The sequence below is a fragment of the Ascaphus truei genome, chromosome 7 (assembly GCF_040206685.1).
Source record: "Ascaphus truei isolate aAscTru1 chromosome 7, aAscTru1.hap1, whole genome shotgun sequence".
NCBI lineage: Eukaryota > Metazoa > Chordata > Amphibia > Anura > Ascaphidae > Ascaphus > Ascaphus truei.
In genome coordinates, this window is record NC_134489.1 from 87,580,571 (window position 1) to 87,595,084 (window position 14,514).

The 14,514-nt window shown below is 48.8% G+C and overlaps 1 long non-coding RNA gene across 1 annotated transcript in view; it reads left to right on the forward strand.

The window, feature by feature from the left end:
* The first annotated feature begins 3,160 nt into the window (after positions 1-3,160).
* The window catches only part of LOC142498566 (uncharacterized), a 198,355-nt gene continuing 187,001 nt past the window's right edge, over positions 3,161-14,514 (forward strand). Inside the window, exons 1-2 of the long non-coding RNA XR_012802479.1 lie at positions 3,161-3,499; positions 5,787-5,870. This is a non-coding gene — a long non-coding RNA (uncharacterized LOC142498566). The remainder of the gene's footprint in view (positions 3,500-5,786; positions 5,871-14,514) is intronic.

The following is a 14,514-nucleotide window of genomic DNA, read 5'->3' on the forward strand; positions in this document are numbered from 1 at the left end:
GAATGGGGTGAGAGACAGGATGGGAAGGGTGGAATGAGAATGTAGGGATGGGGGAGAGAGAGAATGGAGGGATGGGGGGAGAAAGAATGGAGGGATGGGAGGAGACAGAATGGAGGGATGGAGGAGAGAATGGGGGATAGAGGGAGAGAGAATGGAGGGATGGGGGAGAGAATGGGGGATAGAGGGAGAGAGAATAGAGGGATGGGGGGAGAGAGAGAATGGAGGGATGGGGGAGAGCAAATAGAGGGATGGGGGAGAGCAAATAGAGGGATGGGGGGAGATATAATAGAGGGATGGGGGGAGAGAGAGAATGGAGGGTTGGCGGGGAGAGAGAGAATGGAGGGATGGAGGAGAGAGAATGGAGGGATGGGGAGAGAGAATGGAGGGGTGGGGGGAGAGAGAATGGAGGGATGGCAGGGGGAGATAATGGAGGGTGGGGGAGAGAAGGGAGGGATGGGGGAAGAGAGAATGGAAAGATGGGGGGAGAGAGAATGGAAAGATGGGGGGAGAGAGAATGGAGGGATTGGGGGGAGAGAGAATGGAGGGATTGGGGGGAGAGAGAATGGAGGGACAGGGGAGAGAGAATGGAGGGATGGGGGGAGAGAGAGAATGGAGGGATGGGGGAAGAGAGAATGGAAAGATGGGGGAAGAGAGAATGGAAAGATGGGGGAAGAGAGAATGGAAAGATGGGGGGAGAGTGAATGGAGGGATGGGGGAGAGAGAATGGAGGGACAGGGGGAGAGAGAATGGAGGGATGGGGGGAGAGAGAGAATGGAGGGATGGGGGGAGAGAGAGAATGAAGGGATGGGGGGAGAGAGAGAATGGAGGGATGGGGGAGAGAGTTAATGGAGGGATTGGGGAGAGAGAATGGAGGGATGGGGGAGAGAGAGAATGCAGGGATGGGGGAGAGAGAATGGAGTGATGGGGGAGAGAGAGAATGCAGGGATGGGGGAGAGAATGGAGGGATGGGGGGAGTAGAGAATGGGGAATAGGGGGAGAGAGAATGGAGGGATGGGGGGAGAGAGAGAATGGAGGGTTGGCGGGGAGAGAATGGAGGGATGGCAGGGGGAGAGAATGGAGGGTGGTGGAGAGAATGGAGGGATGGGGGAATAGAGAATGGAAAGATGGGGGGAGAGAGAATGGAAAGATGGGGGGAGAGAGAATTGAAAGATGGGAAGAGAGAATGGAGGGATGGGGGAGAGAGAGAATGGAGGGATGGGGGAGAGCGAATAGAGGGATGGGGGAGAGCGAATAGAGGGATGGGGAGAGCGAATAGAGGGATGGGGGGAGAGAGAATAGAGGGATGGGGGAGAGAGAGAATGGAGGGTTGGCGGGGAGAGAATGGACGGATGGCAGGGGGAGAGAATGGAGGGTGGGGGGAGAGAATGGAGGGATGGGGGAAGAGAGAATGGAAAGATCGGGGAGAGAGAATGGAAAGATGGGGGAGAGAGAATGGAAAGATGGGGGAGAGAGAGAATGCAGGGTTAGGGAGAGAGAATGGAGGGATGGGGAGAGAGAGAATGCAGGGATGGGGGAGAGAGAATGGAGGAGTGGGGGAGAGAAAGAATGCAGTGATGGGGGAGAGAGAATGGAGGGATGGGGGGAGTGAGATAATGGGGATAGGGGGAGAGAGAATGGAGGGATGGGGTGAGAGAGAGAATGGAGGGTTGGAGACCGAATAGAGGGATGGGGGAGGGAGAATAGAGGGATGGAGGGATGGGGGAGAGAGAATGGAGGGATGGGGGAGAGAGAATGGAGGGATGGGGGAGAGAGAATGCAGGGATGGGGGGGAGAGAGAGAATGGAGGGATGGGGGAGAGAGAATGCAGGGATGGTGGAGTGAGAATGGAGGGATGGGGGAGAGAGAATGCAGGGATGGTGGAGTGAGAATGGAGGGATGGGGGAGTGAGAGAATGGGGGATTGGGGGAGTGAGAGAATGGGGGATTGGGGGGAGAGAGAATGGAGGGATGGTGGGAGGGAGAGGATGGGGGAGAGAGAGATTGGAGGGATGTGGGGAGGGAGAGAATGGAGGGATGGGGAGGAAGAGAATGGAGGGATCGGGGGGAGGGAGAATATGGAGGGGTGGGGGGAGAGATAAAATGGAGGGATGGGGGAGATAGAGAATGGAGGGATGGGGAAGAGAGAGAATGCAGGGATGGGGGAGAGAGAATGGGGGATAGGGGGAGAGAGAATGGAGGGATGGGGGGAGGTAGAGAATGGAGGGATGGGGGAGAGCGAATAGAGGGATGGGGGGAGAGAGAATAGAGGGATGGGGGGAGAGAGAGAATTGAGGGATGGGGGATAGAGAATGGAGGGATGGGGGAGAGAGAATGCAGGGATGGGGGAAGAGAGAGAATGGAGGGATGGGGAGAGAGAACAGAGGGATGGGGGAGAGAGAATGGAGGGATGGGGAGAGAGAAAATGTGGTGGGTGTGTGAGAAAATGGGGGACAGAGAGGGACGGAGAGACATAAAGGAGAAGGGGCGCAGTTGGTGATGTAATTTGTTTTCTAAATATTTTTTTTAATGTGTCCCGGTTTTTACTTTTGTAAATCTGGTCACCCTACCCTCCCCCCATCTCACCCCCCCTCCCATCCCTCTCCCCCTCCCATCCCTCTCCCCCTCCCATCCCTCTCCCCCTCCCCCCTCAGCTAAAATTGAAAAAAGTAAAATGCCTCTTTTTTTTGCAATGGAAACAATAAATGTCACATTCTAAGTGGTTTAAACATTCATATATATATGATTTTCAAAAAGTAAATTGTAGCCAGGTCCTCCGGTACCACCCCTTCTTACCCTGGTGCTAGTGGGAGTTGCCGGGGCGGCCGCGGCGCCGGGGGACTCCCGGAGGTATTGGCTCAGGGCGCCGCCATGTTATGCGCGATTCGCGCATGCGCAGTAGCGCGATAGTTGCGGCGGCCCCTACAGATAGAGTTGCGCATGCGCAGTGATACAGGAGAGGCGGCCATTTCAGATAGGAGCATCACCAGCGGCGGCCATTACCAGGGAAGGCTCTGTGGGACTACAAGTCCCATAAGCCTCAGGGAGTTGGGATACCAGGTGGTCACAGCAGCCAATGGGGTTATCAGAACTCTCTGCTCTCTGATTCTGAAACATTCCGCGCGCTGGAGAAAACAGGCAGTTGGTGTCAGTTGGTGCTGGGAGGCAAGGGGAGAGGAGGTGCGTAGTACAGGGGGTCAGTGGCCCACTGCATAGGCCAGAATATTCCCCTAGGCCCCAGCGCAGGCCCTGAGTCTCCACCAGCTTGTGGTACTGCAGGGAACAGCCCTAGATAGGGACTTTACCATTTACTGATAGTAGCAGTCAGGGACACAGCATCTTCCTGAGCTACAAGGTGATCTGTAGTTTGGGATCAGACTGCATTGCGGAGTCAAGCCTCGTGAGAGACCTCCCTGACAGTGAGGAACTACTCGTGAGAGATGACACTGGATCTGCAGATCCTTTTCGAAGTATCAGTGACCGGGTGCTGGAGCGTCCGGCAGGTATTATTATAAAGTGCACCAACTACTTGTCTCACTTTGAACAAAAACGTGAATTACGTTCCTTTAAAAATAAATGTGTGAAGTACACGTGAATGTACATACAGTATATATAAAAAAGACAAACAAGTTGAGTACATAAGTCAGGCATACTGTATATCAATATGGATACTATAGCAAACACAAGAACACTATAAACTGAATACTTCAATCCTAATTTGACAGTGAGAGCTTTATATCTCTTAACAGTTGAGTTATGGAAAAATATAGTAAGCCAAAAATAGCTTCAGTCGGGTAGTTTATGCCCAATGGTTTTTCACAGCAACGCAGCCAAATTATTCATTTTTCTAAAGCATTAGAAAGTGGAATGGACATGTATACACATAACTTGGTTACCAAATTACTGTATGCTGTGACAATGTAGTGATCTTTTCAGAAACCCCAAAGAGTCATGTGTTATTGTTTATCCTCTTTGTAGCAAATCAGGTTAAGCTTCTTACACAAAGAAGGAGTATTAGCATATAATGCTCGTGGTAAAGTGTAATGACTGACTGGCTACCTCTCTCAAAAGATATGTAGATCACGATCATTAAACTGATATGCTGAATATCTTTCTATTACGACAGGGAAAAGGACAGCCGGTAAAAAAATAAAATTTTCATACTTCTCAAAGAAGCGTATTTTGTAGCAAAACTTCTTCAATTGGTCAAATCACACCAGACACTATTGCTACAGTATGTGCTGAGGCTATTATACTTTTACCTGTAAACATAACTAAATTATAGTAGTGAATGACTGGAATTTAAATAATAAAAGGAAACAAGTTTTCTGAATGTGCTATATTTTAATTGACCGAGGTCTGTAGTAATAACATTGTTCTTCAGCTGGTGGGAGCTGCAAGTAAGTGTCCAGTTATATAGAATATAGTACTTTACCATAATCCTTAATAGATTTATTGAGGAGATTGTTTTCTACTGATCATAACATTACACTTGAAATATTGGTCCTCAGAGACAGCCCATACTGTAGAATAAAAATGATTTTCAAGCGTATTTACACCTAGAACCACAATGCCCAATGTTTTAAATGGTTCATAAAGCTTATCTCAATAAAATTAAAAAATACTCCTTAAAGATTGGATTTGATATGCCTCTCATTTAAATGGTAATCAAATATTTATGTAATGCTGAGTTATGGTAGGTCTGCTTTTTATAGAAACGAAAATTGAAATGCAGGGGGACACTTCCAATAGTTTCGTTTATTCATTCTGTATAAAAGTAAAAGCGGTAAGATTGCACTCACAAGTATTAGCGAAAAAGCTTGCCCGCAGCGCTACTCATCACTAAACCTGCCTTGGATGGCTTCACCATGCACACACCTCAACTCCACGTACTTGCATCCACCTCACACGTCGTTCAGCTCGGTTGTTACAGCAGCATTTCACTACTCCATCAGCAACCTTCCCAATGCGTTTCATGAGATTTCCTCATTTTATCAGGGGATACTACGCATCCTATTCACTGCCCCTTAGATTGGGCATAATATCACCAAAATGACTAAATTAAGAAATCGATTTAATACCTTCTATGTGAATTAGTTGTTGTTCTGTGTGATGTTTTTAACCATGTTTGGTATTTGATTGGCATTATCTATGATTATGTTTGATTGGCATTATGTATTACGCAGAATAATTTTCATAGTGTTTCTATCATGTGGCTTTTTATTAGTATTGTATTAGATAAAGGATTTTTTTACATTTTTAACTTGAGCTTAGGTTATTTATTAGTCTTTTTTATGATATGTTTTCACTTTATTAATAGATACTGAATACATGTATAATTTTTTTTTAAATAATTGAGGTTATTGTTTATTGTAATTATTTATTACTTCATGTGATGAACAATTATTCAGGCACCTATTTAAGGATAGATCTGATATGTATTATCCCCTTGTGAATTATTAAGTGACTCTCATGGAGCACGTTGGGAAGTTTGCTGGTGGAGTAGTGAAAGCCTGCTGTGACAGCCATGTGGAGAGATGCATGACGAAGCGAAGATGGGCATGGCGGGTGACGTAACGGACCCAAGGACGTTGAGTCAAGGTGTGCGTAGTCATCACAGTCAGGCTTTGTGTTGACTGACATTTGCAGCAAGCCTGCTCACTAATGTTTGGAAGTTCAATATTAGTGGCTCTACATTACTTTAATACTGTATTTAATAAAGGTACTGTACTAGACTATTGGAATTTTCCTTCAGCGTTTCTATTTTTAATTTCTATTGGATTTCTATAGTGGTTGGAGAAAAAGACAACTAAAAAACAGCAAAGATCGTGAAGGAGTTGGAACCAGAAGGGAACTGAACACTATGGATCTACAGTATGTACTGTACTGCACTGTACGCAAGGCAATTTTGGGGCAAAACCGGGGCATTCTCACCCTGCACCTATGTGTCAAAGTATTTTGCTCCAATTTTGCCCTGTGTGTCCTAGCTTGCACCGTGGGGAGTTGGGGACCAGTTACATGATACACAGATTATAATGAGGTGTATCACAGTCTATGTCTCTCTGCACCATTCTTATTCCTATTTATTACCCCCTAAAAATCCTCTACGTCTGAAGTGGTGTAAGTCCAGAATTTTGCATCAGACATTAGAAACTGTTCTTACATATACCACAGCATTGCATCTAAACACACTTGTCTCTACATTAATACATAGACCCCTATCTCTATTGGGACGTGTGTTGACTATATAATACATGTATTAATATTATATACATAGTTACATAGTTGATGAGTGTAACACCTGCGTGCCCACGAGCAAGACAGGACCCCGTGAGGTGGGAAGGTAGTAAAGCACGCACAGACAGCAGCGGAAGCGTGCCTGGCAGGCGGATTGTCAAACGTAGCTGGGTCTGGGTTGGAGAGGTCAGAATAGTAGATGTCCGTATAGCCGTGGTCTGGGTTGGAGAGATCAGCAGAGTCGAGGATAAGCTGGTGTCAATAGCCAGAGATATTCCAAAGACAATCCGGGTCGGTACATGAAGGGTTAACTGCAAGAAAAACCCAAGACAAGGAGCAGGGCACAATGGACGTAGGAGCTCAAGGCTACAAGAGGTTATGCTCAGCAAGGTATGACAGGAACTGCAGGGTACTTATGGGAAACAGGAACCAGTAGCAAAGGAGGTGGAGGCACGTCCTCCACGGAGGAAAGGATTGGCTGCAAGAGACAAGTGGGCTAATTGAATACTTGCCACGCAGCTGGGGAGCCATGCACATCGTCTCGGGTGCTCACCGCGTGTGAGAGAAGCTCCGTGGCAACCTAGAAGAGCTGCGCGTGCGCACGCGCTCTGTAAGCAGAGCGGGGGTGCGGGCACGCACTGGTGCCAGAGCGGAGGTCTGAGATAAGACAGGTAAGGAGGGAACACGTCACAAAGGATGTGTTCCCCGATTCCTTACAATGAGGTTGAAAAAAGACATATGTCCATCAAGTTCAACCTATGTTACATTTAGACCAGCGGTGCGCAAAGTGGGGGGCGCGACCCCCAGGGGGGGCGGGAGATTGTGCTGGGGGGGCGCGGGCAGTTGCAGAGGCCCCGCGCTCTTCCCCCAGGCATTTAAATGAAATGCCGGGGGATCGCGTGAGGCCCCTGCAACTGTTTACTTACCGAGATTCAGCCGTCTGTGTTGCGTCGCCATGGCAACGCGGCGTCAATAGACGCCGCGTCACCATGTGACCTGACGTCACACGCCCACGCAGCGTCATATGACGCGGCTGAAGGTAGGCAGGGGGGCGCAAGAGCCGGGGCAGAGTGACAGGGGGGCGCAGCACCAAAAGTTTGCGCTCCCCTGATTTAGACGACAGATACTTTATCCTATATTTGTATTTGCAGTATATTGGTCAAGAGGAAGGCAAGCAAACACCCAGTGAAATATCATCTAATTCCTTCCTGGCTCCAAATATTACTCCCTGGATCAACAGCTTTCCCATGTTTACTTATTTGGTATATCCCTGTATACATTTTCTTTCTAAAAAGATGTCCAACCTTTTATTGAACAAATCTATTGTATCTGCCATCAGTCTCCATGGGTAATTCCACATTTTAACTACCCTTACTGTAAAGAACACTTTCCTTTATTGCTGGTGAAATCTCCTTTCCTCCAACCTTAAGGGATGACCCTGCATCATTTGTACTGCCCTAGGGATGAATAGTTCTTTTGAAAGCTCCTTGTACTGTCCCAGAATATATATGTATATATTTATCATATCCCCTCTTAGACGCCTCTTTTCTAATGTAAAAAAATCTCTAGTTCCATAATGTCTTTTCTAAGGAGTGTTGCCCAAATTATACTCCATATTCAAGGTATGTATGTATGTATATATATATATATATATGGTTATTGAGGCAAAAAGTGACACTGTGTGCTCATTTGCATGTCATTTCCCAGAATCCCTTGCTGCAGTGGAAGTGCTGTATGCTGGGTTATAATGGGGAAAGGCGGGGTTGCAGACCTGCCTAAGACATGCAGATGAGCATACAGTTATATTTGCATATTTGCTTTCATGTGGAGGGTTTTTTTGTCACTTTTTTTACTCGACCATAAGCTTAGCTCAGAATATGTGACCTTCAGCAAGCTTAAGCCTATAGGGAACCATGTTAAAAATGGTTATTGAGGCAAAAAGTGAAGGTCGAAACAGCTGTCTGTGGGTGGTTTTCTGGGTATGCACCTTAACCCTGGCTGTGCTGAAAGCTGTGACCATGCAGCAAGCTTAAGCCTATAGGGAACCATGTTAAAAATGGTTATTGAGGCAAAAAGTGACACTGTGTGCTCATTTGCATGTCATTCCCAGAATCCCTTGCTGCAGTGGAAGTGCTGTATGCTGGGTGATAATGGGGAAAGGTGGGGTTGCAGACCTGCCTAAGACATGCAGATGAGCATACAGTTATATTTGTATATATATATAAATATATATATATATATATATATATAGTGGTTGACAAATCACCAAAAAATCTACTCGCCACACAAAAAAATCTACTCGCCACCTAGTACCAAACGTGTGCTGCTTGGGCCAATATTTACTCGCCCGGGGGTTAAATCCACTCGCCCGGGGCGAGAAAATGTATAGGTTTGTCGAACACTGTATATATATATATATATATGTATAGTGTTCGACAATTGTATACATTTACTCGCCCGGGGCGGGTGGATTTAACCACCGGGCGAGTTAATATTGGCCCAAGCAGCACACGTGTTTTTTTTTTAAATTCCCCCGTTCGCGCTGAAAATTCCCTGCTCGCGCTGAAAAAAAACCCAAAAAAAACTCCGCTACCTGACTCCTGATTGGCGCGCGCTCCAGGCTTTGTGGGCGCGCGGCCAGGCTCTATATGAGCCCGCCCCCAACGAGCGGCCATTCTGCCTGGAGCTCTGTTGGAGGGTAAGTACTCTCCATGCTGCGGCCCCTCTGCTCCTTCCCTGCGATCCCCCTGGTCCCCACATGGCTCCCTACTCCCCACCGCGGAAGCTGTCCTGTCCCCTGCTCCTGTCCCATTCCCCTCCTCTTGTCCCCTGCTCCTCCATCCACCAATCGATGTCAGGGGCGGGAGGTCCCCGCTGCTGGCAGCCCGGTTGGCTTGCGGGGGGGGGGGGGCTCGGCCCTCACCACGTGCCTCCCATGCGTCCCCTACCTTCATGATGGCGCAGCTGCCGCATGAGGTGGGGGGATGTCGGCCTGCCCCCCCCCCCCCCACGAGCTTCATGCCGCCACGGGCTGGGGGGGAAGAAGCAGCCTGCAGCTTGGCCGTGCACTGTGACATGCCGGTGAGGGGAGCAGGGCAGTGGCGGCCACGGCGGGGCTGACTGTCACCTGGGGCGCCCAGTGGGGGATACCTCGCTACGTGCCTCCCACCCACCCTGCTGATTGGGGGGGGGATGTCGGCCTGCCCCCCACACGAGCGGGAGATGGGCGCGGTTGGGTGGGGGATTTGCGTGGTGCTGGTCGCGGCCTTTTCTCCCCTGTGTGTGTGTGAGAATGTGTATGTGTGTGTGTGTGTGGGAGAATGTGTGTGTGAATGAATGTATGTGTGTATGGGAGTATGTGTATGTGTGTGACACCAGAGGTCCCCCCCCCCAGCCAGTAACCCCCCCCCCAGTCAGTAACCACCCCAGTCAGTAACCCCCCCCAGTCAGTCACCCCCCCCAGTTAGTAACCCCCCTCCCAGTCAGTAACCTTCCCCCCAGTCAGTCACCCCCCCTGTCAGTCACCCCCCAGTCAGTGTCAGTCACCCCCCCACCCCCAGTCAGTGTCAGTCACCCCCCACCCCCAGTCAGTGTCAGTCACACCCCAGTCAGTGTCAGTCACCCCCCCCGCCCCCAGTCAGTGTCAGTCATCCCCCCACCCCCAGTCAGTGTCAGTCACCCCCCACCCCCAGTCAGTGTCAGTCACCCCCCACCCCCAGTCAGTGTCAGTCACCCCCCCCACCCCCAGTCAGTGTCAGTCACCCCCCCCACCCCCAGTCAGTGTCAGTCACCCCCCACCCCCAGTCAGTGTCAGTCACCCCCCAGTCAGTGTCAGTCACCCCCCCACCCCCCAGTCAGTGTCAGTCACCCCCCCCACCCCCAGTCAGTGTCAGTCACCCCCCACCCCCAGTCAGTGTCAGTCACCCCCCACCCCCAGTCCATGTCAGTCACCCCCCCACCCCCAGTCAGTGTCAGTCACCCCCCCACCCCCAGTCAGTGTCAGTCACCCCCCCACCCCCAGTCAGTGTGAGTCACCCTCCACCCCCAGTCAGTGTCAGTCACCCCCCACCCCCAGTCAGTGTCAGTCACTCACCCACCCAGTCACCCCTGCCCCACCCAGCCACTCACACAGCAAACCACTCAACCAGCCAGTCACTCACCCAGCCTCTCTCTCTGTGTATCACCCACCCTCTGTGTGTGTCACCCAGCGTTTCTCTCTGTCTCCCCCACACTCTCTCTCCCCCCCACACTCTCTCTCTCCCCCCCACACTCTCTCTCTCCCCCCGACACTCTCTCTCTCCCCCCCACACTCTCTCTCTCCCCCCCACACTCTCTCTCTCCCCCACACTCTTTCTCTCCCCCACACACTCTCTCTCTCTCTCCCCCACACTCTCTCTCTCTCCCCCACACTCTCTCTCTCTCTCCCCCACACTCTCTCTCCCTCTCTCCCCCACACTCTCTCTCCCCCACACACTCTCTCTCTGTCCCCCCCACTCTCTCTCCCCCCCCACACTCTCTCTTTCTCCCCCACACTTTCTCTCTCCCCCACACTCTCTCTCCCTCTCTCCCCCACCACTCTCTCTCCCTCTCTCCCTCTCACACTCTCTCTCCCTCTCTCCCCCACACTCTCTCTCCCTCTCTCCCCCACACTCTCTCTCTCCCTCTTCTCCACACTCTCTCTCCTCTTCCCCACACTCTCTCTCCCCCACACTATCTCTCTCCCCCACACTCTCTCTCCCTCTTCCCCACACTCTCTCTCCCCCACACTCTCTCTCCCCCCCACTCTCTCTCTCTCTCCCCCCCCACACTCTCTCTCTCTCTCCCCCACACTCTCTCTCTCTCTCCCCCACACTCTCTCTCCCTCTCTCCCCCACACTCTCTCTCCTCTCTCCCCAACACTCTCTCTCCCTCTCCCCGACACTCTCTCTCCCTCTCCCCCACACTCTCTCTCTCCCCCACACACTCTCTCTTTCTCTCTCTCTCTCCCCCACACTCTCTCTCTCTCTCCCCCACACTCTCTCTCTCTCTGTCACTCACACTCTGGATCTCTTATTTACCCTATATATCTTAACTGCCCTATACTACACCGAAATCTTAACTACCCTATACTGCTTTCTTCCAGATCTGGCTCAAGCTTCACACGGAAGACATCGGAACCCCCCCTAACCCAGAAGACAGGTAATGAACACCTCCCCAATGTATAACATTGCGGGAATGAGCGTACCTGGACATTGAGGGACAGCGGATCAGGTAAGATCCCAGGTGGGATTGCTGCTTTAGATATTGTGAAGCGGGGACATCCAGACATTGGTTAAGGGGTTCAGGAAACTAGTCATTCACACCTGGCTTTTATTTCTAGATCCGACATTTACACACACACATGTAACAAGGACTAATTGTAGTATAATGTAATACAATAAATACATTTGTCAAAAACGAATGTTGTTCTGACTAGGAATTTATTAAATGTATTTTATTTATATATTTTATTTTAAAGCGGGGTTGGGGGCGGGGTTGGGGGCGGGACTAGGTGGCGAGTAGATTTTTTGGTTGGGCGAGTAGATTTTTGGGTGATTTGTCGAACACTTTATATATATATATATATATATATATATAGGAAAACACAGGGGGTGCTCAGTGCTACATCCAAATGACAAAACATACATGGTAATAATTACAAGAAATGATGCTTCAATACTAATAACATTGCTAATGCTAATGTTTTGGCCAAAATTTCTAACTAAAAAACCATATTTTATTATTAGCATTAGCAATGTTATTAGTATTGAAGCATCATTTCTTGTAATTATTACCATGTATGTTTTGTCATTTGGATGTAGCACTGAGCACCCCCTGTGTTTTCCTATATATATATATATATATATATATATAAAGTGTTCGACAAATCACCCAAAAATCTACTCGCCCAACCAAAAAATCTACTCGCCACCTAGACCCGCCCCCAACCCCCTGTGTTTTCCTATATTCATGTGCCACAGCCCAGTTGCACTCTATGTGGCATTACATATAGTCAATATTAGGAGGGTGTGGGCGTTTGAGCTTGCTGGGTTTGTGTGTTTAATTATGGATGTCCGGGAAAAACGAGACAGCACACAGCCAGGGAAATCCAGAAATACAGTATTCAAAAGAAATACATGGCACTGCATCCAACGTTTCAGAAGTGAGGAAGGTCACACTTTGATGACCGAAACGTTGGATGCAGTGCCATGTATTTCTTTTGAATACAGTATTTCTGGATTTCCCTGGCTGTGTGCTGTCTCGTTTTTCCGGACATCCATCTGGTAAAATGTATCTGTTCATGTGTGCATATGGGATAAGCATCAGTGGATTATCAGTTGACAGTGTGCCAACTGCCCTTCCTTCTCTTTATATATATGTAACCCATGTCCCCCCCCCAGACGCAGATCGCTATCTAGGGTGTAGTGAGGGCTGGCTACATGTACTTGGGTGGTGCGTACCTGCTTGGAACAGGAGGGCCTGAGTCTCCCGCGTTGGTGTTGGGGACAACAGGGCCAGGCTTCTGGGGTAATCGCCTTCATTCTTTAGCAACGGTGCAGCACCTCCATTCTCTATAAGCCCCAGGGATGTGGGGTAGGACCCTTACAGAGAAAGAACCCTGGTCCCAGGGTGAATGCTCCAGAACTCACACACAGTGTATATATAACACAGAGGCAGCGGTGATAAGCCATTTATCGCCGCTTTTCGGCATGTTCATAAACTCGCGCAATTCTAGCTGCAGTGATTAGGCTATGAACGCCTATCGCTGCTCTAGAATGGTGATTTTATCACAACATCCTCACACCAGAAAAAGTTGGCATAAAGGTGTTGGAAACCTGCAGAGCAGCGGCGAGATGGGACTTAGAAAAAAAAATGCATTTTTCCTGCATAGGATTGATGCTGGGAATCTCTGGAGCTGATATCCATTAATATTAGCACCAAAGACCCCTGGCATGAATCCTATGCAATAAAAATGCATATACAGTAAACTTCATTACCATAGCGGATAGCCTCAGGGACCCGCTACTTCCCGAGATACAGGCCCCGTTATGGGGTGCCGGTATCTCCTATGCATTTAAATGTCCGCGTCACGTGACCGTGGGAATAAAATGCATAGGAGATACCGGCACCCCATAACGGGGTCTGCATCTCGGGAAGTAGGGGGTCCCCGAGGCTGAAACCAATGAGGTTCAGCTCAGGAGACACCCTGCTCATCTAAACTATTAACAAAATTAAAATGTATACACATACATTTCGGGCAAGATTTGCACAGGGAGAGATGGCTCTCTCAGAGCAGCTCTCTCTGCAGCAGATATAACTCGCTAGGTAAGGCCTTTTCAGAGGGTCGATCATCAGACCACCAGCTAATCACCCGTTGTGTGAATTTTGCTATGACAGATAATCAAGGCTTTCTGAATACCGTGATAGCAACGCTCATAAAAACGGTGATTTAAATGGCCTGATGATTTCTTTAATGAACCTTTAGTGCATAGGCCCCTAAGTGTTGATTAAACTAGTGTTCTTGTGATTAGTGAGCAGTTATATGGTCCTCATATAGGCAAATGATTACTTTATACTGATTGATACCTTACTTTACTGCAATGTGGATATAGTGTTTTATAATCTTATGAGGGAACACATTTAATCATGTCACATACGTTATTTAGCTAAGTACTCCTCACCTGTATGTGTGAGTACACTGCAAATAAGACAGTAATATTTGTTCTGATGTTCAAGGTTGTGTCTAAAGTAACATGTATACATGAGATTGATATATAGTGTATTATATATGTGCTATATTTCCACTTACCAGGTCTCATTGCATCCTCTGAGTCCACAAAACCTGGAATAACCAGTACCTGTGAGGTAGCTGTTACAGAGCTGAATGCAAATGCACTCAGCCACCAGGGCATATGAGCTCCTTCTCTTGTCTTCTGCACCTGGGCAGCATGGTCAATAAGCTTCTTTTTAACCTTTTGCATGCTGTCCTCCCAGCACTTCTTGAACATGTCCACTGATCAGATGGCATTCCCCCAGGCATTTAGGCAGTGGAGTATGGTCCCCAAATCCGCTGCTTCTCAGCGGTGCTAGTCCTGGAGCAGAATTCACCTAATTATTGGAGTTGTTATCTACCACTTTATTTATAAGTATCTCCAGCTCTTCATCAGCAAACTTCTGGCTTTGGATTTTGCCCACATCAGCAGCAAGAGCAGCCCCAGCAGTAGAGGTTGAAGCATGCTCAGCCACCTCAACAGTAGAGCTG